Raw genomic sequence first — 20,009 nt, 5'->3', positions numbered from 1 at the left:
CACACGGTGGTGGTGGTACTTTATACTGTAAAACACAGCACTTATAATACACCTTTATAAATGACCGCAGTCGTAAATCGGCCACGTGTATTAACCACGTGGAGCTCATTAACACAGCCACGTTAGCCACGAAAAATCAGACACAGTCGTTCACTCGTAACTTAGAACTTGTAAAATCTATACACGTTACTTTTAAACTACGAATAAGAGTACCGTAATTACGGCAAAAATACATTAGAGGTGCTGTATATCAGAACAATAAATCAAACAATAACACAGCCACGTAAACCACAAACGCCAAAGGCCCCGTTCACCACCACAACTTGTGCTAAAATATTCTTGGTTCGTTCGGTAAAGTCACCACGTAGAAGGGAAACAATAAAACAATAAAAATATAAAACAATAAAATAATAAAAATATAAAACAATAAAATTATTATTCTTGGTTCTTTCGGTAAAGTCACATAGAAGGGAAACAATAAAATAATACAAATATAAAATAATACAATTCTCACGACGTATCGACTGCAACACAAGCAATCATCATCAGGTGTGAAAACCACAACAAAATATTCTTGCTGTGGTTTTCACACCTGATGATGATTGCTTGTGTTGCAGTCGAAACGTCGTGAGAATTTTGTGTTATATTTTTATTATTTTATAGTTTCCCTTCTACGTGGTGACTTTACCAAAAAGAACCAAGAATAAGAATCCCTGCAGTCACGAAAGCATAAAAATCAAAATGTAACTTGTGCCAAGTTATCAGAGTTACTCATCAATCCGACTTGTTCAACGTATAGCTGCTACGGCTTCAAAGATTATCACAAACAACAATCATTAAACATAAATAAGGGAGCCCAGAACACCCCACCACCAACAACCACAACAACCACGCCATCATCAACGTATAGCTGCTACGGCTTCAAAGATTATCACAAACAACAATCATTAAACATAAATAAGGGAGCCCAGAACACCCCACCACCACCAACAACCACACCACCATCAACGTATAGCTGCTACGGCTTCAAAGATCGTCACAAACAACAATCATTAAACATAAATAAGGGAGCCCAGAACACCCCACCACCAACAACAACCACACCATCATCAACGTATAGCTGCTACGGCTTCAAAGATTGTCACAAACAACAATCATTAAACATAAATAAGGGAGCCCAGAACACCCCACCACCACCACCAACAACCACAACAACCACACCATCATCACGGACGACATAAACTTGTTTACTTCACACCACGCAACAACTTTACAAAGTGTTGTTGTTTACGAATGCGACCTCGCAGAACCGCAAGAGTTTGTGACGCTGTGCAAGCAAGCAGCAGCATCACCATCTATTTATAATTAATATCGTGAACAAAACAAGTACAAACTTCTCCGTCTCTCTCCACTTCCACACTTGCAACCAACCCCACTTCCTCCACGTGCTGCTGCTGCTGCTCACACAGACAGCGACAACAGCAGCAGCGTGCGACAAAAGGTAGCCATTACCACGTGCTGGTGATCACGTGCTGGTGGTGGTGGTGCTGGTCACGTGGTTGTTTGTAGTCGTGGATTTTGTCTTAACGGGGTCTCCAGACAAAACCTTGTAACTCCACAGGCTGCTGGCTGCTGCTGCTGGCTGCTTGCCGTCTCTCACTCCTCCCTGGAAGCCGGGAGGCGGGCGGGCGGGGCGGGCGGGAGCGTGAACAGAACTCGACGGCAGTGTGGCCGGGACCTCGGTTACGGTCGGTCTCAGACGGGCCCCGTCACCGCTGCGTAGTCCCGTCGTCGTGTGCGCGAAGGGGCCCACGGAGCGGATGAGCGAGAGAAGGGGAGAGAGAGAGGAGAGAGAGATTATGGGAGCTGTGAGAGAGAGAGCGAAGTGGAGTTGATGAGAGCGGCAGGAGGAGGGGGAGGGGAGGGACGAGGAGGGGGCGGTGCCGTAGTGGGCGGGGTCACACTACGGCACCGCCACCTCCTCGTCCCTAGTGTGACCCCGCCCACTACGGCACCGCCCCCTCCTCGTCCCTAGTGTGACCCCGCCTACTACAGCACCGCCCCCTCCTCGTCCCTAGTGTGACCCCGCCCACTACGGCTGAGACTTGAAGCCAACTCGGTGTGTGGGGGTGGGTGGTTACTAAAACAAACATTCAGATTTATTAGTGCAGCAAAGCGCTTCATAAACTCAAGCCGTGTTTAATTTTACCAGGGTAAGGCTCACTGGGCTCTGTTAGATCTGCTTTAATTTATTTGTCTTTCCAGAAGAGATCTGCATATCGTCGCAAATGATGGGTCAACCAAATTGGCTTATCGTGGGTAAATTTGTAAGACGCTAATGCAGGGTGGTTTAAAAAAATGTGGACCCAATTTCAAAGCGGTATATTTCACGATGGCAACAACACGTTACAATTACACAACAAGTTACAAACGTAACAGTAGGGGTCTTCCCCCTTTTTTCTGACAACAAAACTGAAACCTTTTTAACAAGGATTCATGTCTACTGCATTAACCACAATACCTGCGGTCAAAATGCAAACAAAAAACATACTATGATCATATATGATGCATTGTCATTGGTGTGGACCAATCAGTTTCAAGGACAATGCCACATATATTATCATAGTATGTTTTTGTTTGCATTTTGACTGTAGGTATTGTGGTTATGCAGTAGACATGAATCCTTGTTAAAAAGGTTTCAGTTTTGTTGCCAGAAAAAAGGGGGAAAACCCCTATTGTTACATTTTGGTACTGGCAAAGGAGGTCTAATGAAGTTACAAACGCTTTAATGAGTTATCAAGATTTACTAACCATTTTATAAATTCTCTATGTGCCCTCCACCAACATCGAGACGATAGTTGAATTCGTCCCAAACGCCTCTCAAAGCGAAGTCTTCTCTTCCACTGAAGTCACCGCTTGCCGTGATTCTGTTTTTGAGGTCATCCAGATGAGTCGCTGATGGTAGCACCAAAATCACTCTACGGGTCTTTGACGTATCACCACAAGGACAAGTCGCAGGGTGTGGCCGGTGAATGACTGAGGCTAGGGGATGTTTGTGCGCTGGCAGAAGCATCTAGCGGTTATCATTTTAAACTCTATGCCCCGCCGTTTCAAGTGGTATTGCCCGATGACGTTGGATGTAATTACCAGCGTAACGTCACAGTACTAATCAAACTGTAAATGTTGTGGATTCACTCTTCAACCACCACCGGTGTGGGGCTAAAGTAGTGAACTAATTGTCTTTTTTCAACGTGACGCTTTTTTTTGCTGATTGGCCGTGTCGGGTGGTGGAGGGTTACGACACAGTTATAAATAACACCATCTAACCCAGAAAACCTTTATTGTGGATTATTATGAAGAGTTCGTGGTTTGCAGAGATGTAGCGATTTCAAATCGGGTCAATGTATTTGAAACACCCTGCTCTAAAATCCTGACCCGAACCTTAATAACAATACGATTATATTAAAACATTATAGCAATGCATTGATAAAAATTACATATTTACAGTGGTGGTAAATATTCAACATGCAAAAATAATGTGCGGTGCTTCTAAAAGTATTACATTTGCATCTTCCGGCATAATTATGAAGACAACCTAGACTGGATCAGCCCATCATCTGTCGGGGGTAGATACAATAGGTAACACACTGTGGAGGAGAAGTCAACAGTGGTTGCCTTTATGTGTTTACTTGCCCCCGCCATAGTAACGTCGAATTTCCACCACGTGGCTCAGAGCTCTTAAACAGGAGATGAGCACCGCCTAAATGCTCACTTTGTAAAAAAAATATTTTTGAGATCAGAACGCATCAGTACAAATACAATATTACAGTAGAGTTCACATTGCAGCAGTACACAGACAAGTCACAATCATTCATTGTTATTATTTTATCCAGGCGAGATTGCAGGATTCAATCCATGCAACCTATCTTGGCCACGGATCAGTAACAAAGGGATGGGGAACCTTACGACTTCGGCTGATTGTTGATCCTTCAACAACAGCCTTGTGCCATTGTAATGTTTTTTATTTAACGTAAAGGCATTTATGTTTTTTAACTTTATATTTTGAAAAGTAATGTCCGTTTGTGTTGACCCTGCAACCACAGCCTTCCGATTAATTATTAGACGGTTGGCTATTTTATCATTCGTTATTTTACAATAATTAACTTTACTTCTGAACAATCACTTCGCTGTCTCCTGTAAATCGTTCATTGAATGTTTTTGATCTTTTTATTCTGAATCTGCTCGTGTAAAATCGATGTTTTCATTTTATTAAAAAATTTGAGCGATGCATCAATGCGTTTGTTTTTGTCAATTTCCCCGTGTCTAATCGGCACCAGTGATTCTGTCAAATTCGCTTCAGAACGATGGACCCACAAATCAACTTTGGTTACAGCCTGCTTTGTCGAGTCTTAGAAGATGTGCAGTTTGTGGATTAACGCTCCACGATTAATTGGTGATGTACAGTGGGATGATGTATGAAGAAATATTTCATACTGTGGGAATTGCAGGTTAAACTTCACAGACTGTACCCAGTCTTTGGGGGGTAGGGGAGGGAAAATGTCCTTCCTTGTTATAGTAATAGGTTTTACCCTTTTAATTGGCACAAAAACTGACACCTTTATTCAAGGCATCATGTTTGCAATAACCACAACACAAGCAGTCAAAATGCAAACAAAAGCGACAACTCTGATAATAATATGCACTGTCCTTGAATTTGATTGGGTAAAACCTATTACTATATCTTGTTACTGGCAAAGGAGGTCTCATAATGTAAATCTTTCCATGTTGTTAAACTCCAACCCTCGCTGTGACCCTGTTGAAGCAACGCTGGATGGCGCCCTATTCCCATTGTAGATCCTGAACTCGCGCTGTGCAGAGTGGTCCTGATGTCTTGTGACTCCCAAAATTAATTGACCCCTAACATATTTGTCATTTGCATGTTAAATGTTGGGTTTTAAATAAAGCCTCCCATTACAATATTAAGCTTTAGAGAATTCAATTAAGAACGCGAGACATTTGGACCACCCTGTATCTGTAGCCTGGAATTCCACGTTGCTGATGGTGGCCAGTTTACATTGGTTGGCTTCTCACAAAGTGATGCTCAATATACACAATAAATATGAAAATAATGGAAGATAAAAACATCTCGCATTCTGAAGGATTCAGCTCAAAGTTCAGCTTTAAATGTGACCTGTTTTGTTGCCAGAAAAAAATGGGAAAACCTATTCTCATATAAATCAGCTAATGAACTGTCATTCCACTGAATTTGTATCTGAGATATAGACAGGGTTTTCATAATAAATTGATGGTGGATAAAACCAGCAAGTGGCAAATTCCGCAACAGGTTACTTTATAAATTTCTATAAATCTCGGAATGAAATGTGCGTGTGTGTTGCGGTTTTTCTGTTTAATTTTTGTAAAAAAAAAGTTACTTATTAACTTTGTACCCAGTGGTGTTGACAAGAATCAATGATCAAAGTTAATGACACACCCACAAATGAAAAGACGGCTGATAAGTTAAAGAGCCAAGCTCCATACTCTTTGGTTCTATTGGGTAAAGTCACGTAGGTAAAAAAATAAAATAACAAGCCAAGCTCCATTGGAAGTCGACAGTGACCAGTCATTTTATTGTCGAGATACGTTACACAAGTGCGCTACTTGGCGGGCTGCAGGCCAACAGTGGCCGTTGAAGATGAGATCAGATTGCTTCATTGATGTTTTGTTTCATCATTAGACCTCCTTTGCCAGTACCAAAATATAATAACAGGGGTTTTCCTCCTTTTTTTCTGGCAACAAAACTGAAACGTTTTTAACAAGGATTCATGTTACTGCATTAACCACACACAATACCTGCAGTCAAAATGCAAACAAAAAAACATACTCTGATAATATATATGTGGCATTGAAGCCTCGACCCAATTGGTGCTCGACCAGATGACGCCAAAAGGCTCAAAAGAAAGCCGTCCCTTGGTGTGGACCAATCAGTTTCAAGGACAATGCATCATCATATATTATCAAAGTATGTTTTATTTTTGCATTGAGACTGCAGGTATTGTGGTTAATGCAGTAACATGAATCCTTGCAAAAAGGTTTCAGTTTTGTTGCCAGAAAAAAGGGGGAAAACCCCAATTATTATTATAGTTGTTTTGTTATTACTGGATTGGAGTCTCTCTCGGAGCCATGCCAGCATCACCACAGTTTAAACACTCGCACACAGATCATACATTCGAGATTTTGCCTCTACGGTGCAGTGTTCTTTAGATGGAAGCTTTCAATTTACGTGTGTACAGAATGTGAAAATTCCAGTAGCTAAATATATATTTGTGTGTGTGTGTAAAGAAGGATGACCATTGTGTGGGTGGAAGGCACCTAGCCCTGAAAGACACTGGTAACTGTCAGTCGATAAGGTATGTTACAATATACAGGAGTACTATCTGTATACTTGATGTATACTGCACGTACAAAACCCCTTTTGGCAATGTGCTGTTTGGATGAGGGCCCTCTCCACGCTGTCTGGGTCATGGACACGATTTTGCAGGATGGTAAAGGCAGGGAGTCATAGACGTGGCAGTTTTAGAAGTGCAGCACAATTTATTTTACTTCGCTGTCATCTGCTGCCCACAAAACTCGTCTTTAATAAGTGTCGTTTGTTTTTTATTAACATAAAATAGTCACGTTCCACAAGGTGCTCCAGATGTCTTGTGACCCCCCCCCCCACACACTTAATTATCTTCATACGGTATATATTTTATGTAAGGTTTATTTAGAAACAGAAATTAATACGCAAATGAAACACATTTTCCGGGGTCAGTTAATTGGGGGTTATAAGACATCTGGACCGTCCTGTATAGTACACAACAGAGAGTCTGCTGTATTGTCACGTGGCTAAACTCTTAGTACTGGTCCTGATTTAAGATGGTATATACAGCATGGGGCAGTAAAGACACATTTGAGTTAATTAAAATAACATACAGTATATCTCCATATATATAAAAGGCAAAGTTGTGATTGTGTCAGTTTAACACGTAGCAAGCTTTCGCGACCAATATTATTCATAATAAAGGTTTTTTTTAGTTAGATCGCGTTATTTATGAATGTGTCGTAACCCTCCACCACCCGACACGGCCAATCAGCAAATAAATTAGTGAACTAATTGTCTTTTGTCAACGTGACACTTATTTTTTGCTGATTGGCCGTGTCGGGTGGTGGAGGGTTACGACACAGTTATAAATAACGCGATCTAACCCAGAAAACCTTTATTGTGGATTATTATGAAGAGTTCGTGGTTTGCAGAGATGTAGCGATTTCAAATCTGGTCGACCTATTTGAAACACACTGCTCTAAAATCCTGACCCGAACCTTAATAACAATACGATTGATTAAAACATTATAGCAATGCATTGATTAAAATTACATATTTACAGTGGCGGTAAATATTCAACATGCAAAAATAATGTGCGGTGCTTCGAAAAGTATTGTATTTGCATCTTCTGGCATAATTATGAAGACAACCTAGACTGGATCAGCCCATCATCTGTCGGGGGTAGATACAATGAGTAACACACTGTGGAGAAGTCAACAGTGGGGTTACTTGCCACCGCCATAGTAACGTCGAATTTCCACCACGTGGCTCAGAGCTCTTAAACTGGAGATGAGCACCGTCTAAATGCTCACTTTGGAAATTTTTTATTTTCGAGATCAGAACGCATCAGTACAAATACAATATTACAGTAGAGCTCACATTACAGCAGTACACAGACAAGTTACAATCATTCATTATTATTATTTTATCCAGGCGAGATTACAGGATTTAATCCATGCAACCTATCTTGGCCACGGATCAGTAACTAAGGGATGGGGAACCTTACGATTTCGGCTGATTGTTGATCCTTCTACAACAGCCTTGTGCCATTGTGATGTTTTTTTTTAATGTAAAGGCATTTATAATGTTTTTTAACTATATATTTTTAAAAGTAATGTCCGTTTGTATTGACCCTGCAACCACATCCTTCCGATTAATTATTAGACGGTTGGCTATTTTATCATTCGTTATTTACGATAATTAACTTTACTTCTGAACAATCACTTTGCTGTCTCCTGTAAATCGTTCATTGAATGTTTTTGATCTTTTAATTCTGAATCTGTTCGTGTAAAATCGATGTTTTCATTTCATTAAAAAATTTGAGCGATGCATCAATGCGTTTGTTCTTGTCAATGTCCCCGTGTCTAATCGGCACCAGTGATTCTGTCAAATTCGCTTCAGTACGATGGACCCACAAATCAATTTTGGTTACAGCCTGCTTTGTCGAGTCTTAGAAGATGTGCAGTTTGTGGATTAACGCTCCACGATTAATTGACGATGTACAGTGGAATGATGTATGAAGAAATATTTCATACTGTAGGAATTGCAGGTTTAACTTCACAGACTGTACCCAGTCTTTGGGGGGTAGGGGAGGGCAAATGTCTTTCCTTGTTATAGTAATAGGTTTTACCCTTTTAACTGGCACAAAAACTGACACCTTTATTCAAGGCATCATGTTTGCAATAACCACAACATAAGCAGTCAAAATGCAAACAAAAGTGACAACTCTCATAAAAATATGCACTGTCCTTGAATTTGATTGGGTAAAACCTATTACTATATCTTGTTACTGACAAAGGAGGTCTCATAATGTAAATCTTTCCTTCTTGTTAAACTCCAACCCTCGCTGCGACCCTATTAAAGCAACGCTGGGTGGCACCCTATTCCCATTGTAGATCCTGAACTCGTGCTGTGCAGAGTGGTCCTGATGTCTTGTGACTCCCAAAATTAATTGACCCCGAACATATTTGCATATTAAATGTTGCGTTTTAAATAAAGCCTCCTATTACAATATTAAGCTTTAGAGGAGACATGAGACATTTGGACCACCCTGTATCTGTAGCCTGGAATTCCACGTTGCTGATGGTGGCCAGTTTACATTTTTTGGCTTCTCACAAAGTGATGCTCAATATACACAATAAGTATGAAAATAATGGAAGATAAAAACATCTCACATTCTGAAGGATTTCAGCTCAAAGTTCAGCTTTAAATGTGACCTGTTTTGTTGCCAGAAAAAAAATGGGAAAACCTATTTTCATATCAATCAGCCAATGAACTGTCATTACACTGAATTTGTATCTGAGATATAGACAGGGTTCTCATAATAAATTGATGGTGGATAAAACCAGCAAGTGGCAAATTCTGCAACAGGTTACTTTATACATTTCTATAGATCTCGGAATGAAATGTGCGTGTGTGTTGCGGTTTTTTCTGTTTAATTTTTGTTTAAAAAAATTGTTACTTATTAACTTTGTACCCAGTGGTGTTGACAAGAATCAATTATCAAAGTTAATGACACACCCACAAATGAAAAGACGGCTGATAAGTTAAAGAGCCAAGCTCCATTGGAAGTGGACAGTGACCAGTCATTTTATTGTTGAGATACGTTACACAAGTGCGTTACTTGGCGGGCTGCAGGCCAACAGTAGCCGTTCAAGATGAGATCAGATTGCTTCATTGATGTTTTGTTCATCATTAGACCTCCTTTGCCAGTACCAAAATATAATAATAGGGTTTTTCCTCTTTTTTTCTGGCAACAAAACTGGAGCCTTTTTAGCAAGGATTCATGTCTGCATTAACCACAATACCTGCAGTCAAAATGCAAACGAAAAAACATACTATGATAATAAATATGTGGCATTGAAGCCTCGACCCAATTGGTGCTCGACCAGATGACGCCAAAAGGCTCAAAAGAAAGCCGTCCCTTGGTGTGGACCAATCAGTTTCAAGGACAATGCATCATCATATATTATCATAGTATGTTTTATTTTTGCATTTTGACTGCAGGTATTGTGGTTAATGCAGTAGACATAAATCCTTGTTCTATGGGAGCCTTTAACATTGAAGTCTATGGGAGCCTTTAGCATTGAAGTCTATGGGAGCCTTTAACATTGAAGTCTATGGGAGCCTTTAATATTGAGGTCTATGGGAGCCTTTAACGTTGAAGTCTATGGGAGCCTTTAACAGTGAAGTCTATGGGAGCCTTTAACATTGAAGTCTATGGGTGCCTTTAACATTGAAGTCTGTGGGAGCCTTTAACATTGAAGTCTGTGGGAGCCTTTAACATTGAAGTCTATGGGAGCCTTTAACATTGAAGTCTATGGAAGCCTGTAACATTGACGTCTATGGGAACTTTTAACATTGAAGTCTATGGGAGCCTTTAATATTGAAGTCTATTTGAGCCTGTAACATTGAAGTCTGTGGGAGCCTTTAACATTGAAGTCTATGGGAGCCTTTAACATTGAAGTCTATGGGAGCCTTTAACATTGAAGTCTATGGGAGTGTTCTATGTTGAACTTCTTTCGCTCCGTACGTGGCCAGCCATGCAAACCCACTGGCGGCATTCACAAAACAGACCCAGCACCCGTACCTCTGATTAGCACGGTTGGCCACGTAGGGTGCGAAAGAAGTTCAGGGCACGTACAGCCCTCGCGACAGGGAGCTTCGAGGCGCGTCGTCAGGGCCGTCGTTTGCGACATGGCCGGATAGCTTCTGAAAAACAGCTGCACGGCTCGGTGGGCATCAGGCGGTGAAATAAACAAAAAGAGTCTCCAGCGAGCGGAGAGCGAGAGGAGAGGCGGAGAGGGACGGACGCTCAGGCGCGGCGTTCGGTCTCACCACAGGATGGTGGCGGGCGGCCACACCAACACCGAGCACTCCATGTACACCGCCTCTCCCTCTCTCGCTCTGTACATCCTGTCTGGCTCCGACAGCATCTGCGGGGCGCTGGCTGTGTGAGGCTGTCGTCGGGGGGCTGCCGCGTCCCCCCCTACGAGTCGTGGAGGGGGGGGGGGTCATAGAAGGCGATTCGCACAAAGTGGGTTTTTTAAAAATATAAAAAAATCGATTTTCAGAACCCTCTCTCTCTCCCTCTCGCCTGCAAGGTTCTGCGGCTCGGAGTGGTTGTTTCTCGCGTTGGCCTCTCGTCACCGTGGCGGTCGCGTGGATTTCTCCCTCCGGGTCCTTCCGGGCGTCTCTCCCCCCGCGCCGCACTCAGAATCGACGTCGCGCGTTTCAAAGCGTTTGGGCCGCAAAACAAAAAAATGTCCGCGCCCGCTGACGACGGCGACGGCCCGGTCGCCGGTGAAAAAGCGCCACGTAGCTCGGTGGGGCCCTTACCTGCCGGTCAAACACAAAAACAAAGTTTTTCGCAGTTTTAGTTTTCCTAACGAGGGGACGCCGGCCCGGCCCCCGGGGGTCGACGTGGGGGGGGTCACGCTGGGGTCGCGGGTCGTGAGCGACAACTCCGTTGTTGTCCGCCCGGCGGTGGGAGTGAGCTCACCGCGGTGCTTCCCGTCTAGGCGGGTGGCACGTGGTGGGGTGAAGTGTGGGACACTTCAAGAGGTTTGGCTGGCGTGGCGGAGGAGTGGGGTCCAACGTGCCCTGCCTAGAGGGGAGCTCCCTACAGCGCTCTGTGCAGTGAAGGACCTCCTCCTTATCCTCCTCCCCCTCCTCCTCCTCGTCCTCCTCATCCTCCTCCTCATCCTCCCCCTCATCCTCCTCCCCCTCCTCCTCCTCCTCCCCCTCCTCCCCCTCCTCCTCATCCTCCTCCCCCTCCTCCCCCTCCTCCTCATCCTCCTCCTCCTCATCCTCCTCCCCCTCCTCCTCCTCATCCTCCTCCCCCTCCTCCTCCTCCCCTTCCTCCTCCCCCTCCTCATCCTCCTCCCTCCTCCTCCTATTCCTCCTTCCGCCAACAGGGGCACGAGCAAGTACTTGCAGTGCTGCACCTTAACAAACTGCGTACTCAACTGGGCCCTGTACATGTGTGTGTGATGTCGCAACCGTGCACCTTTCCGTCGTGTGTCCGGAGGTTGCTGCTTTGCTGCATACACCTGATGTGAGCTTCTTTGGTACCGTACGTGGCCAGAGATGATAACCGCAGCTGTGGGCGAAAATACAGCAGAGTGTTAGTAGGGTCTCTGTGTGAGTAGTGTGTGGGTCTCTGTGTGAGTAGTGTGTGGGTCTCTGTGTGAGTAGTGTGTGTGTCTCTCTGTGAGTAGTGTGTGGGTCTCTGTGTGAGTAGTGTGTGGGTCTCTGTGTGAGTAGTGTGTGTGTCTCTCTGTGAGTAGTGTGTGGGTCTCTGTGTGAGTAGTCTGTGGGTCTCTGTGTGAGTAGTGTGTGGGTCTCTGTGTGAGTAGTCTGTGGGTCTCTGTGTGTGAGTAGTGTGTGGGTCTCTGAGTGAGTAGTGTGTGGGTCTCTGTGTGAGAAGTCTGTGGGTCTCTGTGTGTGAGTAGTGTGTGTAGTGTGTGTGTCACACAGATACCTACAAGTGTTTCGAGTACTCGGCCCCGCTTGAACGTCGAAGTGCTTCGTTGAAGCCATCATTTGCAAGAGCCGGAGCGCTTCTGAAAAAAAAAAGCGCCACGAAGCTCAGTGGGCATTGCCTGGTGAAGTCAAAAGAGTCGAGTTTAGTCGATGGCCTTTAGTGGGAGTAGCGTTGAGAGGGGGCATCGTCTCAAGTGTGGTAGCGGCGCTGTTTGCTACTCACGGTCAAGGGGCAGGGCGAAGGGGTTGTGACGACGGTCGCCCAGCACAACGACCAGCAAGGCCACTAAACGGGTGGTGGTGGAGAAAGTCTCCATTGGGGGGAGGTGGCAGATGGTCGGCCTGGCGGCTTCCTTCACTTGGCTAGGAGGGGTGAAGGGGAGGGAGTAGGAGGAGCAGTGGGAATGATATTTATTTAGACTGCAAGAGGAGGAATCCAAAGTGCTACGAAGCTCTTTTTGTCACAGATGTCCAGCTGTGGCACTGGGTCAGAACATGACAACAAACACAAAACAAAAACACGGCGTGAGTGCAGAGTTACAGGAAGAGTAAAACAAATCACTTTAAAAATATATATACTAATAAAACTAACCAATGTTTAATGTTGCCACGGGAAGCACACCACCATGCTACATAGCTCTTTTTTAAGAAGAGACCTTGGCCCATAAATGGTGGGCTGATATCAAGTGGACATTCAGGGCAAAATACTCTAAACGCGTGGCGTTTCGGAATGCGGAGGGGGAAAAACCGGAGGACTCTGGGAGAAAAATCCACGCGGCCGCGGGGAGCGAGAAACGTCAACCCCAAAGAAATAGCAGGGAGTGTCAGGGTCGGTATCAAACCCCACGACCTCCTGTACACCAGGTGACAACCATGCCGGGTTAAAGACCTCCTCCTTCACAAGGGACAATTGGATGCATGCCTAAGGCTCCCTCACTGATGGACACGTTCCTCCTGTGTTGAGCAAAATGTTTAGGTTCTCATCGTTTCGCAGAGGCTGCATTTTTTGCCACCGCAGAAAACGAACGTTGGGGGAAACGCCTCCTCGCATCGGACTCTTTCTTTTTTTTTTGCTAAAGTCACGTAGGTAAAAAAAATATCTATAAAATAAATAAATGAAAAAAACAACTCAATTAAAATCACGTTTCGGAGGCAGCAGCACAAGCTTCCGTCTTGAGGTGGAAACCGTCACGGCAAAATTGCTGCATCAGGTGAAGAGAACTCTAAGACACCCGAGATTGTATACAGGTTAAGGGGGGGGGGGGGGGAGAGACAAGAAGGGCCGTGGGGGGGGGCTAAGTTAAGCCACCTTCTGTTATGCTGCAGGGGGTTGGGGACGGAGAGATGGCCGTGTGCAGGTTGAAGAGCGTTACACACGTGAACCAGAGGCAGAAGGCAGTAGTTAAGCTGACAAACTGGTTGCCTTGCGGAGCATACTGCTGTAAACTATAAGGCTGCTAAAGTTTAACTTGGGTTTAACTTTATTTTTTTTACCAGCGCGACTTTACCGAAAAAAAGCTAAAGACTATGAATCCTTGCACATCACGAAAGCTTCAAATCTAGCGGCTCACATCGTGTTAGTTTGGCACCGATGTTCGTGCTGATGTTTTAAACTAGATCAATAAAACAACATTGATTACAGCCCCAGCTCAGGTTATTTTCCCATCAATGAAACAGCCCCTGGAGTGAGAGCACCTTCCAGGATATAAACCAACACTGCCGCACGTCTGTCCAAGAGCTGTGTAAAAAAACAATTGAGTTGAAAAAAATGTCAAGCCGACAGGGAAAGGGGCTCCTGGCAAGTGTGACCACCAGCCAGGTCGATGTATTGGTAATGAGAATGTGCAATTGTTTTTGTCCTTGGAAACACGAACTATGAATAAAACGAGATATTCTTAGCTCTTTCGGTAAAGTCACGTTGAAGGGAAACAATAAAATAAAAATATATATATAAAACAATAAAATTTCTCACGACGTTTCGACCATAACACAAACGGTTGTCATCAGGTCGAAACGTCGTGAGAATTTTAATTATTTTATATATATTTTATTATTTTATTGTTTCCCTTCAACGTGACTTTACCGAAAGAGCTAAGAATATGAATTACTGCAGTCACGAAAGCTTCAAATCAAAATTTAAAACGAGATACTCACAGAGTTTACGCTTCTGAATGTGCCCTTGTTCAAGCGGTTCACTCGGCCTAAGAGGCAGACGCACGGTAAATTATTGGGCGGCACTTTGTAAGCTGCTAAGGTAGACAAAGTGAGCTTGAACACGACGCGCTCGAGTGAAGTCTTTGAGCGACGCATCACCACGTTGACACGCGTGCATCGCAAACAATTAAAGTTTAAAACACGCAGCAAAGATTCGTTACAAAAAGCCGAGCGGCAGCCTTCACGCATCCTTTGGAAGCTTGCTAACCCACAACATAACCTAGAGACCATCTTCCAGGTCTCCATGGAGACCATCGCATGACAGCGGCATCTGTAGCCGGCCAAAGTGCCGCCTCGGCCGGCTGGGCAATCTAGCCGAGACCGGTGACACTCCCGGAATAGGCCTCAACGCGGCACTCACCAGCGCAACGCTGCGTAGGTGCTGGGGAGGGGGTCTTGAGCTATATCCTCCTTCGTGGTGAGGTTACAAACAAAACAATGTCCTCGTGTGGTCGTGGTGGAGGAGGAGATTCGACGTTCCGTGCCTCGAATCACGGGCAGGCGACTCGGCGGGGCTGTTATCACGTGAGGCCTTAGCAGGGCGCTTTTATAAATCGTAGTGTGGATAGGCGAACACGCAGTGCGAGCGAGGCTCAGATTCTGTAGAATTGATAAACACTGCCCATAGACTCAGCACTGCCCATAGACTCAACACTGCCCATAGACTCAGCACTGCCCATAGACTCAGCACTGCCCATAGACTCAACACTGCCCATAGACTCAACACTGCCCATATACTCAACACTGCACCATAGACTCAACACTGCCCATAGACTCAACACTGCCCATAGACTCAGCACTGCCCATAGACTCAACACTCCCCATAGACTCAACACTGCACCATAGACTCAACACTGCACCATAGACTCAGCACTGCCCGTAGAGTCAACACTGCCCGTAGACTCAACACTGCCCGTAGACTCAACACTGCCCATATACTCAACACTGCCCATAGACTCAACACTGCCCCATAGACTCACCACTGTGATCTCTACATTGGGTCAAACTTAACATATCTTAATGTTCGACGGCTTGTGCACCAGATCTTATTTATTCACGATGTACTTACAAAAAATTCCGCAGACTACCTACTGGATCTCCTCTCTGTTTCAAAGAACAAATTTGACCTCAGGTCTTCGCTCATTTACCAGCTTCACATTCCCTATTGCCGTACAAAAACAGGAGGAAGGGCCTTTGCTATTGATGCCCCCAGGGTCTGGAATGCTATTGCCAATAAACTGCAACTTGAATCACTACCTATGAGATCTTCACTCAAAACTGCTCTAGAGGAGTTGTACACCCCTAGCTGCCACTGCTATTCAGTGGCCTAAAATATGGCTCTAGATTTTGGTGTTATAATTTATTTATGTAGTTTATTGTTAAAAATTCGGTCACAGTCCCTATGATCACTGTTACATTGCATTTATGGCTTTTATTTTGGTGATTTCGAAAAGTTTTTATTTTATTTTTGGCCATGTTTTTGTTTATTGTAGTACGGAGTTAGACTGATGGCCTTAATCTTAGTTGTCTTGTGGTTGTTGTTGTTGTTTGACTTGCATCCCACTGGGATTTTTTGCACACAGCGTTGGTGTACGGTGCTATTTCAGGAATATTTTTGATGTTTTTTTTTTCCTGTATTTTCTGTTTGCACAGTCACACATAATCACTTTAAGATGTTTTCATGTTCATGTTTTTTTGTTTGTTGAGGTTGCACCCGATTCAAGAGCCGAATGGCTCACAGGGCTATACCAAATAAATTAAACTATGAACTACGACCTCCTGTAGACCAGGCGAGGTTTTAAAAATTTCCCGCGCTTTTTGTGACTCCGGGTCACGTGGCCCCGGCTGCCTCCACCCCCCCTCGCGCCCTCGGCAGCGCCTCTCAGTCCCTGAAGGCCACCGCGAGGTTGTTTTGTTAACAAAGTAAATAATCTCCTCATCGTGTACATGTACACACGTGTGTGTGTATAGAGAGAGAGTGAGTCACGAGTGATAGATAATTAATAATTAAGCTGAAGTTAGCCGTCCAAGTGGGAACGTGAAGAGTTTGCGGCGTTGGTTTTGGTGACGGTTTGTTTTTGGCGGGAAAAGTGGAAACGGCTCCGCTGGGGGCTCGCGTGAGGTAAACTTTTAATTAAACACAACTCTTAAATTACTCGCCTAATGTTTATTTTATCATCGTAATATACACGGCGTTTAATATTTGCGCAGGTTGACCAGCGTGGTGAAGTATGGTCAGGTCACATTGACCAGGGTGGTGAAGTATGGTCAGTACACATTGACCAGGGTGGTGAAGTGTGGTCAGTACACATTGACCAGGGTGGTGAAGTATGGTCAGTACACATTGACCAGCGTGGTGAAGTATGGTCAGTACACATTGACCAGGGTGGTGAAGTATGGTCAGTACACATTGACCAGAGTGGTGAAGTATGGTCAGGTCACATTGACCAGGGTGGTGAAGTATGGTCAGTACACATTGACCAGGGTGGTGAAGTATGGTCAGTACACATTGACCAGGGTGGTGAAGTATGGTCAGGTCACATTGACCAGCGTGGTGAAGTATGGTCAGTCCACATTGACCAGCGTGGTGAAGTATGGTCAGTACACATTGACCAGGGTGGTGAAGTATGGTCAGGTCACATTGACCAGCGTGGTGAAGTATGGTCAGTACACATTGACCAGCGTGGTGAAGTATGGTCAGTACACATTGACCAGGGTGGTGAAGTATGGTCAGTACACATTGACCAGGGTGGTGAAGTATGGTCAGGTCACATTGACCAGCGTGGTGAAGTATGGTCAGTCCACATTGACCAGCGTGGTGAAGTATGGTCAGTACACATTGACCAGGGTGGTGAAGTATGGTCAGGTCACATTGACCAGCGTGGTGAAGTATGGTCAGTACACATTGACCAGGGTGGTGAAGTATGGTCAGTACACATTGACCAGCGTGGTGAAGTATGGTCAGTACACATTGACCAGGGTGGTGAAGTATGGTCAGTACACATTGACCAGAGTGGTGAAGTATGGTCAGGTCACATTGACCAGGGTGGTGAAGTATGGTCAGTACACATTGACCAGCGTGGTGAAGTATGGTCAGTACACATTGACCAGGGTGGTGAAGTATGGTCAGTACACATTGACCAGGGTGGTGAAGTATGGTCAGTACACATTGACCAGAGTGGTGAAGTATGGTCAGGTCACATTGACCAGGGTGGTGAAGTATGGTCAGTACACATTGACCAGCGTGGTGAAGTATGGTCAGTACACATTGACCAGGGTGGTGAAGTATGGTCAGTACACATTGACCAGGGTGGTGAAGTATGGTCAGTACACATTGACCAGGGTGGTGAAGTATGGTCAGTACACATTGACCAGCGTGGTGAAGTATGGTCAGTACACATTGACCAGCGTGGTGAAGTATGGTCAGTACACATTGACCAGCGTGGTGAAGTATGGTCAGGTCACATTGACCAGCGTGGTGAAGTATGGTCAGTACACATTGACCAGCGTGGTGAAGTATGGTCAGTACACATTGACCAGCGTGGTGAAGTATGGTCAGGTCACATTGACCAGCGTGGTGAAGTATGGTCAGGTCACATTGACCAGCGTGGTGAAGTATGGTCAGTACACATTGACCACCGTGGTGAAGTATGGTCAGGTCACATTGACCAGCGTGGTGAAGTATGGTCAGTACACATTGACCAGAGTGGTGAAGTATGGTCAGGTCACATTGACCAGCGTGGTGAAGTATGGTCAGGTCACATTGACCAGGGTGGTGAAGTATGGTCAGTACACATTGACCAGAGTGGTGAAGTATGGTCAGGTCACATTGACCAGGGTGGTGAAGTATGGTCAGTACACATTGACCAGGGTGGTGAAGTATGGTCAGTACACATTGACCAGCGTGGTGAAGTATGGTCAGTACACATTGACCAGGGTGGTGAAGTATGGTCAGTACACATTGACCAGGGTGGTGAAGTATGGTCAGTACACATTGACCAGGGTGGTGAAGTATGGTCAGTACACATTGACCAGCGTGGTGAAGTATGGTCAGTCCACATTGACCAGCGTGGTGAAGTATGGTCAGTACACATTGACCAGAGTGGTGAAGTATGGTCAGTACACATTGACCAGCGTGGTGAAGTATGGTCAGTACACATTGACCAGCGTGGTGAAGTATGGTCAGTACACATTGACCAGCGTGGTGAAGTATGGTCAGGTCACATTGACCAGCTTGGTGAAGTATGGTCAGTACACATTGACCAGCGTGGTGAAGTATGGTCAGTACACATTGACCAGCGTGGTGAAGTATGGTCAGGTCACATTGACCAGCGTGCTGAAGTATGGTCAGGTCACATTGACCAGAGTGGTGAAGTATGGTCAGTACACATTGACCAGCGTGGTGAAGTATGGTCAGTACACATTGACCAGCGTGGTGAATAATGGTCAGTACACATTGACCAGCGTGGTGAAGTATGGTCAGGTCACATTGACCAGCGTGGTGAAGTATGGTCAGTACACATTGACCAGCGTGGTGAAGTATGGTCAGTACACATTGACCAGCGTGGTGAAGTATGGTCAGTACACATTGACCAGAGTGGTGAAGTATGGTCAGTACACATTGACCAGGGTGGTGATGTATGGTCAGTACACATTGACCAGGGTGGTGAAGTATGGTCAGTACACATTGACCAGGGTGGTGAAGTATGGTCAGTACACATTGACCAGGGTGGTGAAGTATGGTCAGTACACATTGACCAGCGTGGTGAAGTATGGTCAGGTCACATTGACCAGGGTGGTGAAGTATGGTCAGTACACATTGACCAGAGTGGTGAAGTATGGTCAGGTCACATTGACCAGGGTGGTGAAGTATGGTCAGTACACATTGACCAGCGTGGTGAAGTATGGTCAGTACACATTGACCAGGGTGGTGAAGTATGGTCAGTACACATTGACCAGGGTGGTGAAGTATGGTCAGTACACATTGACCAGGGTGGTGAAGTATGGTCAGGTCACATTGACCAGCGTGGTGAAGTATGGTCAGTACACATTGACCAGCGTGGTGAAGTATGGTCAGTACACATTGACCAGCGTGGTGAAGTATGGTCAGGTCACATTGACCAGAGTGGTGAAGTATGGTCAGTACACATTGACCAGCGTGGTGAAGTATGGTCAGTACACATTGACCAGCGTGGTGAAGTATGGTCAGTACACATTGACCAGCGTGGTGAAGTATTGTCAGGTCACATTGACCAGCGTGGTGAAGTATGGTCAGTACACATTGACCAGCTTGGTGAAGTATGGTCAGTACACATTGACCAGCGTGGTGAAGTATGGTCAGTACACATTGACCAGCGTGGTGAAGTATGGTCAGTACACATTGACCAGCGTGGTGAAGTATGGTCAGTCCACATTGACCAGCCTGGTGAAGTATGGTCAGTCCACATTG

At 45.1% G+C, this 20,009-nt stretch overlaps 1 protein-coding gene and 1 long non-coding RNA gene across 5 annotated transcripts in view; both read right to left on the bottom strand.

Moving 5' to 3' along the window:
* LOC142915651 (uncharacterized) overlaps window positions 1-1,885 on the bottom strand; it is a 30,271-nt gene extending 28,386 nt beyond the window's left edge. For both annotated transcript variants that reach the window (XM_076061375.1, XM_076061376.1), the window contains exon 1: window positions 1,513-1,885. The gene's annotated coding sequence lies outside the window, so the exon portion shown is untranslated. The remainder of the gene's footprint in view (window positions 1-1,512) is intronic.
* Window positions 1,886-10,021: 8,136 nt separating this feature from the next.
* On the bottom strand, window positions 10,022-15,153 carry LOC142915650 (uncharacterized). 3 transcript variants are annotated; one of them, XR_012936039.1, is made up of 6 exons: window positions 14,922-15,153; window positions 14,501-14,547; window positions 12,570-12,709; window positions 12,349-12,426; window positions 11,871-11,963; window positions 10,022-10,850 (listed from the first exon to the last, which is right to left on the bottom strand). It is a non-coding gene; the product is annotated as an uncharacterized LOC142915650 (long non-coding RNA). The 3 variants fall into 3 exon arrangements; XR_012936038.1 differs by lacking the exon at window positions 10,022-10,850 and adding an exon at window positions 10,860-11,200; XR_012936040.1 differs by lacking the exons at window positions 10,022-10,850; window positions 14,501-14,547 and adding an exon at window positions 10,860-11,200 and having other exon boundaries at window positions 14,922-15,151.
* Window positions 15,154-20,009: the final 4,856 nt, after the last annotated feature.

Source organism: Petromyzon marinus, unplaced genomic scaffold (assembly GCF_048934315.1).
Source record: "Petromyzon marinus isolate PM22_M1 ecotype Great Lakes invasive population unplaced genomic scaffold, UKy_Petmar_22M1.pri1.0 PM_G_Scaffold_33, whole genome shotgun sequence".
Classification (NCBI taxonomy): domain Eukaryota; kingdom Metazoa; phylum Chordata; class Hyperoartia; order Petromyzontiformes; family Petromyzontidae; genus Petromyzon; species Petromyzon marinus.
The sequence above is the reverse complement of the archived record's forward strand: the minus strand, read 5'-3'. Positions and strand labels throughout refer to the sequence as shown.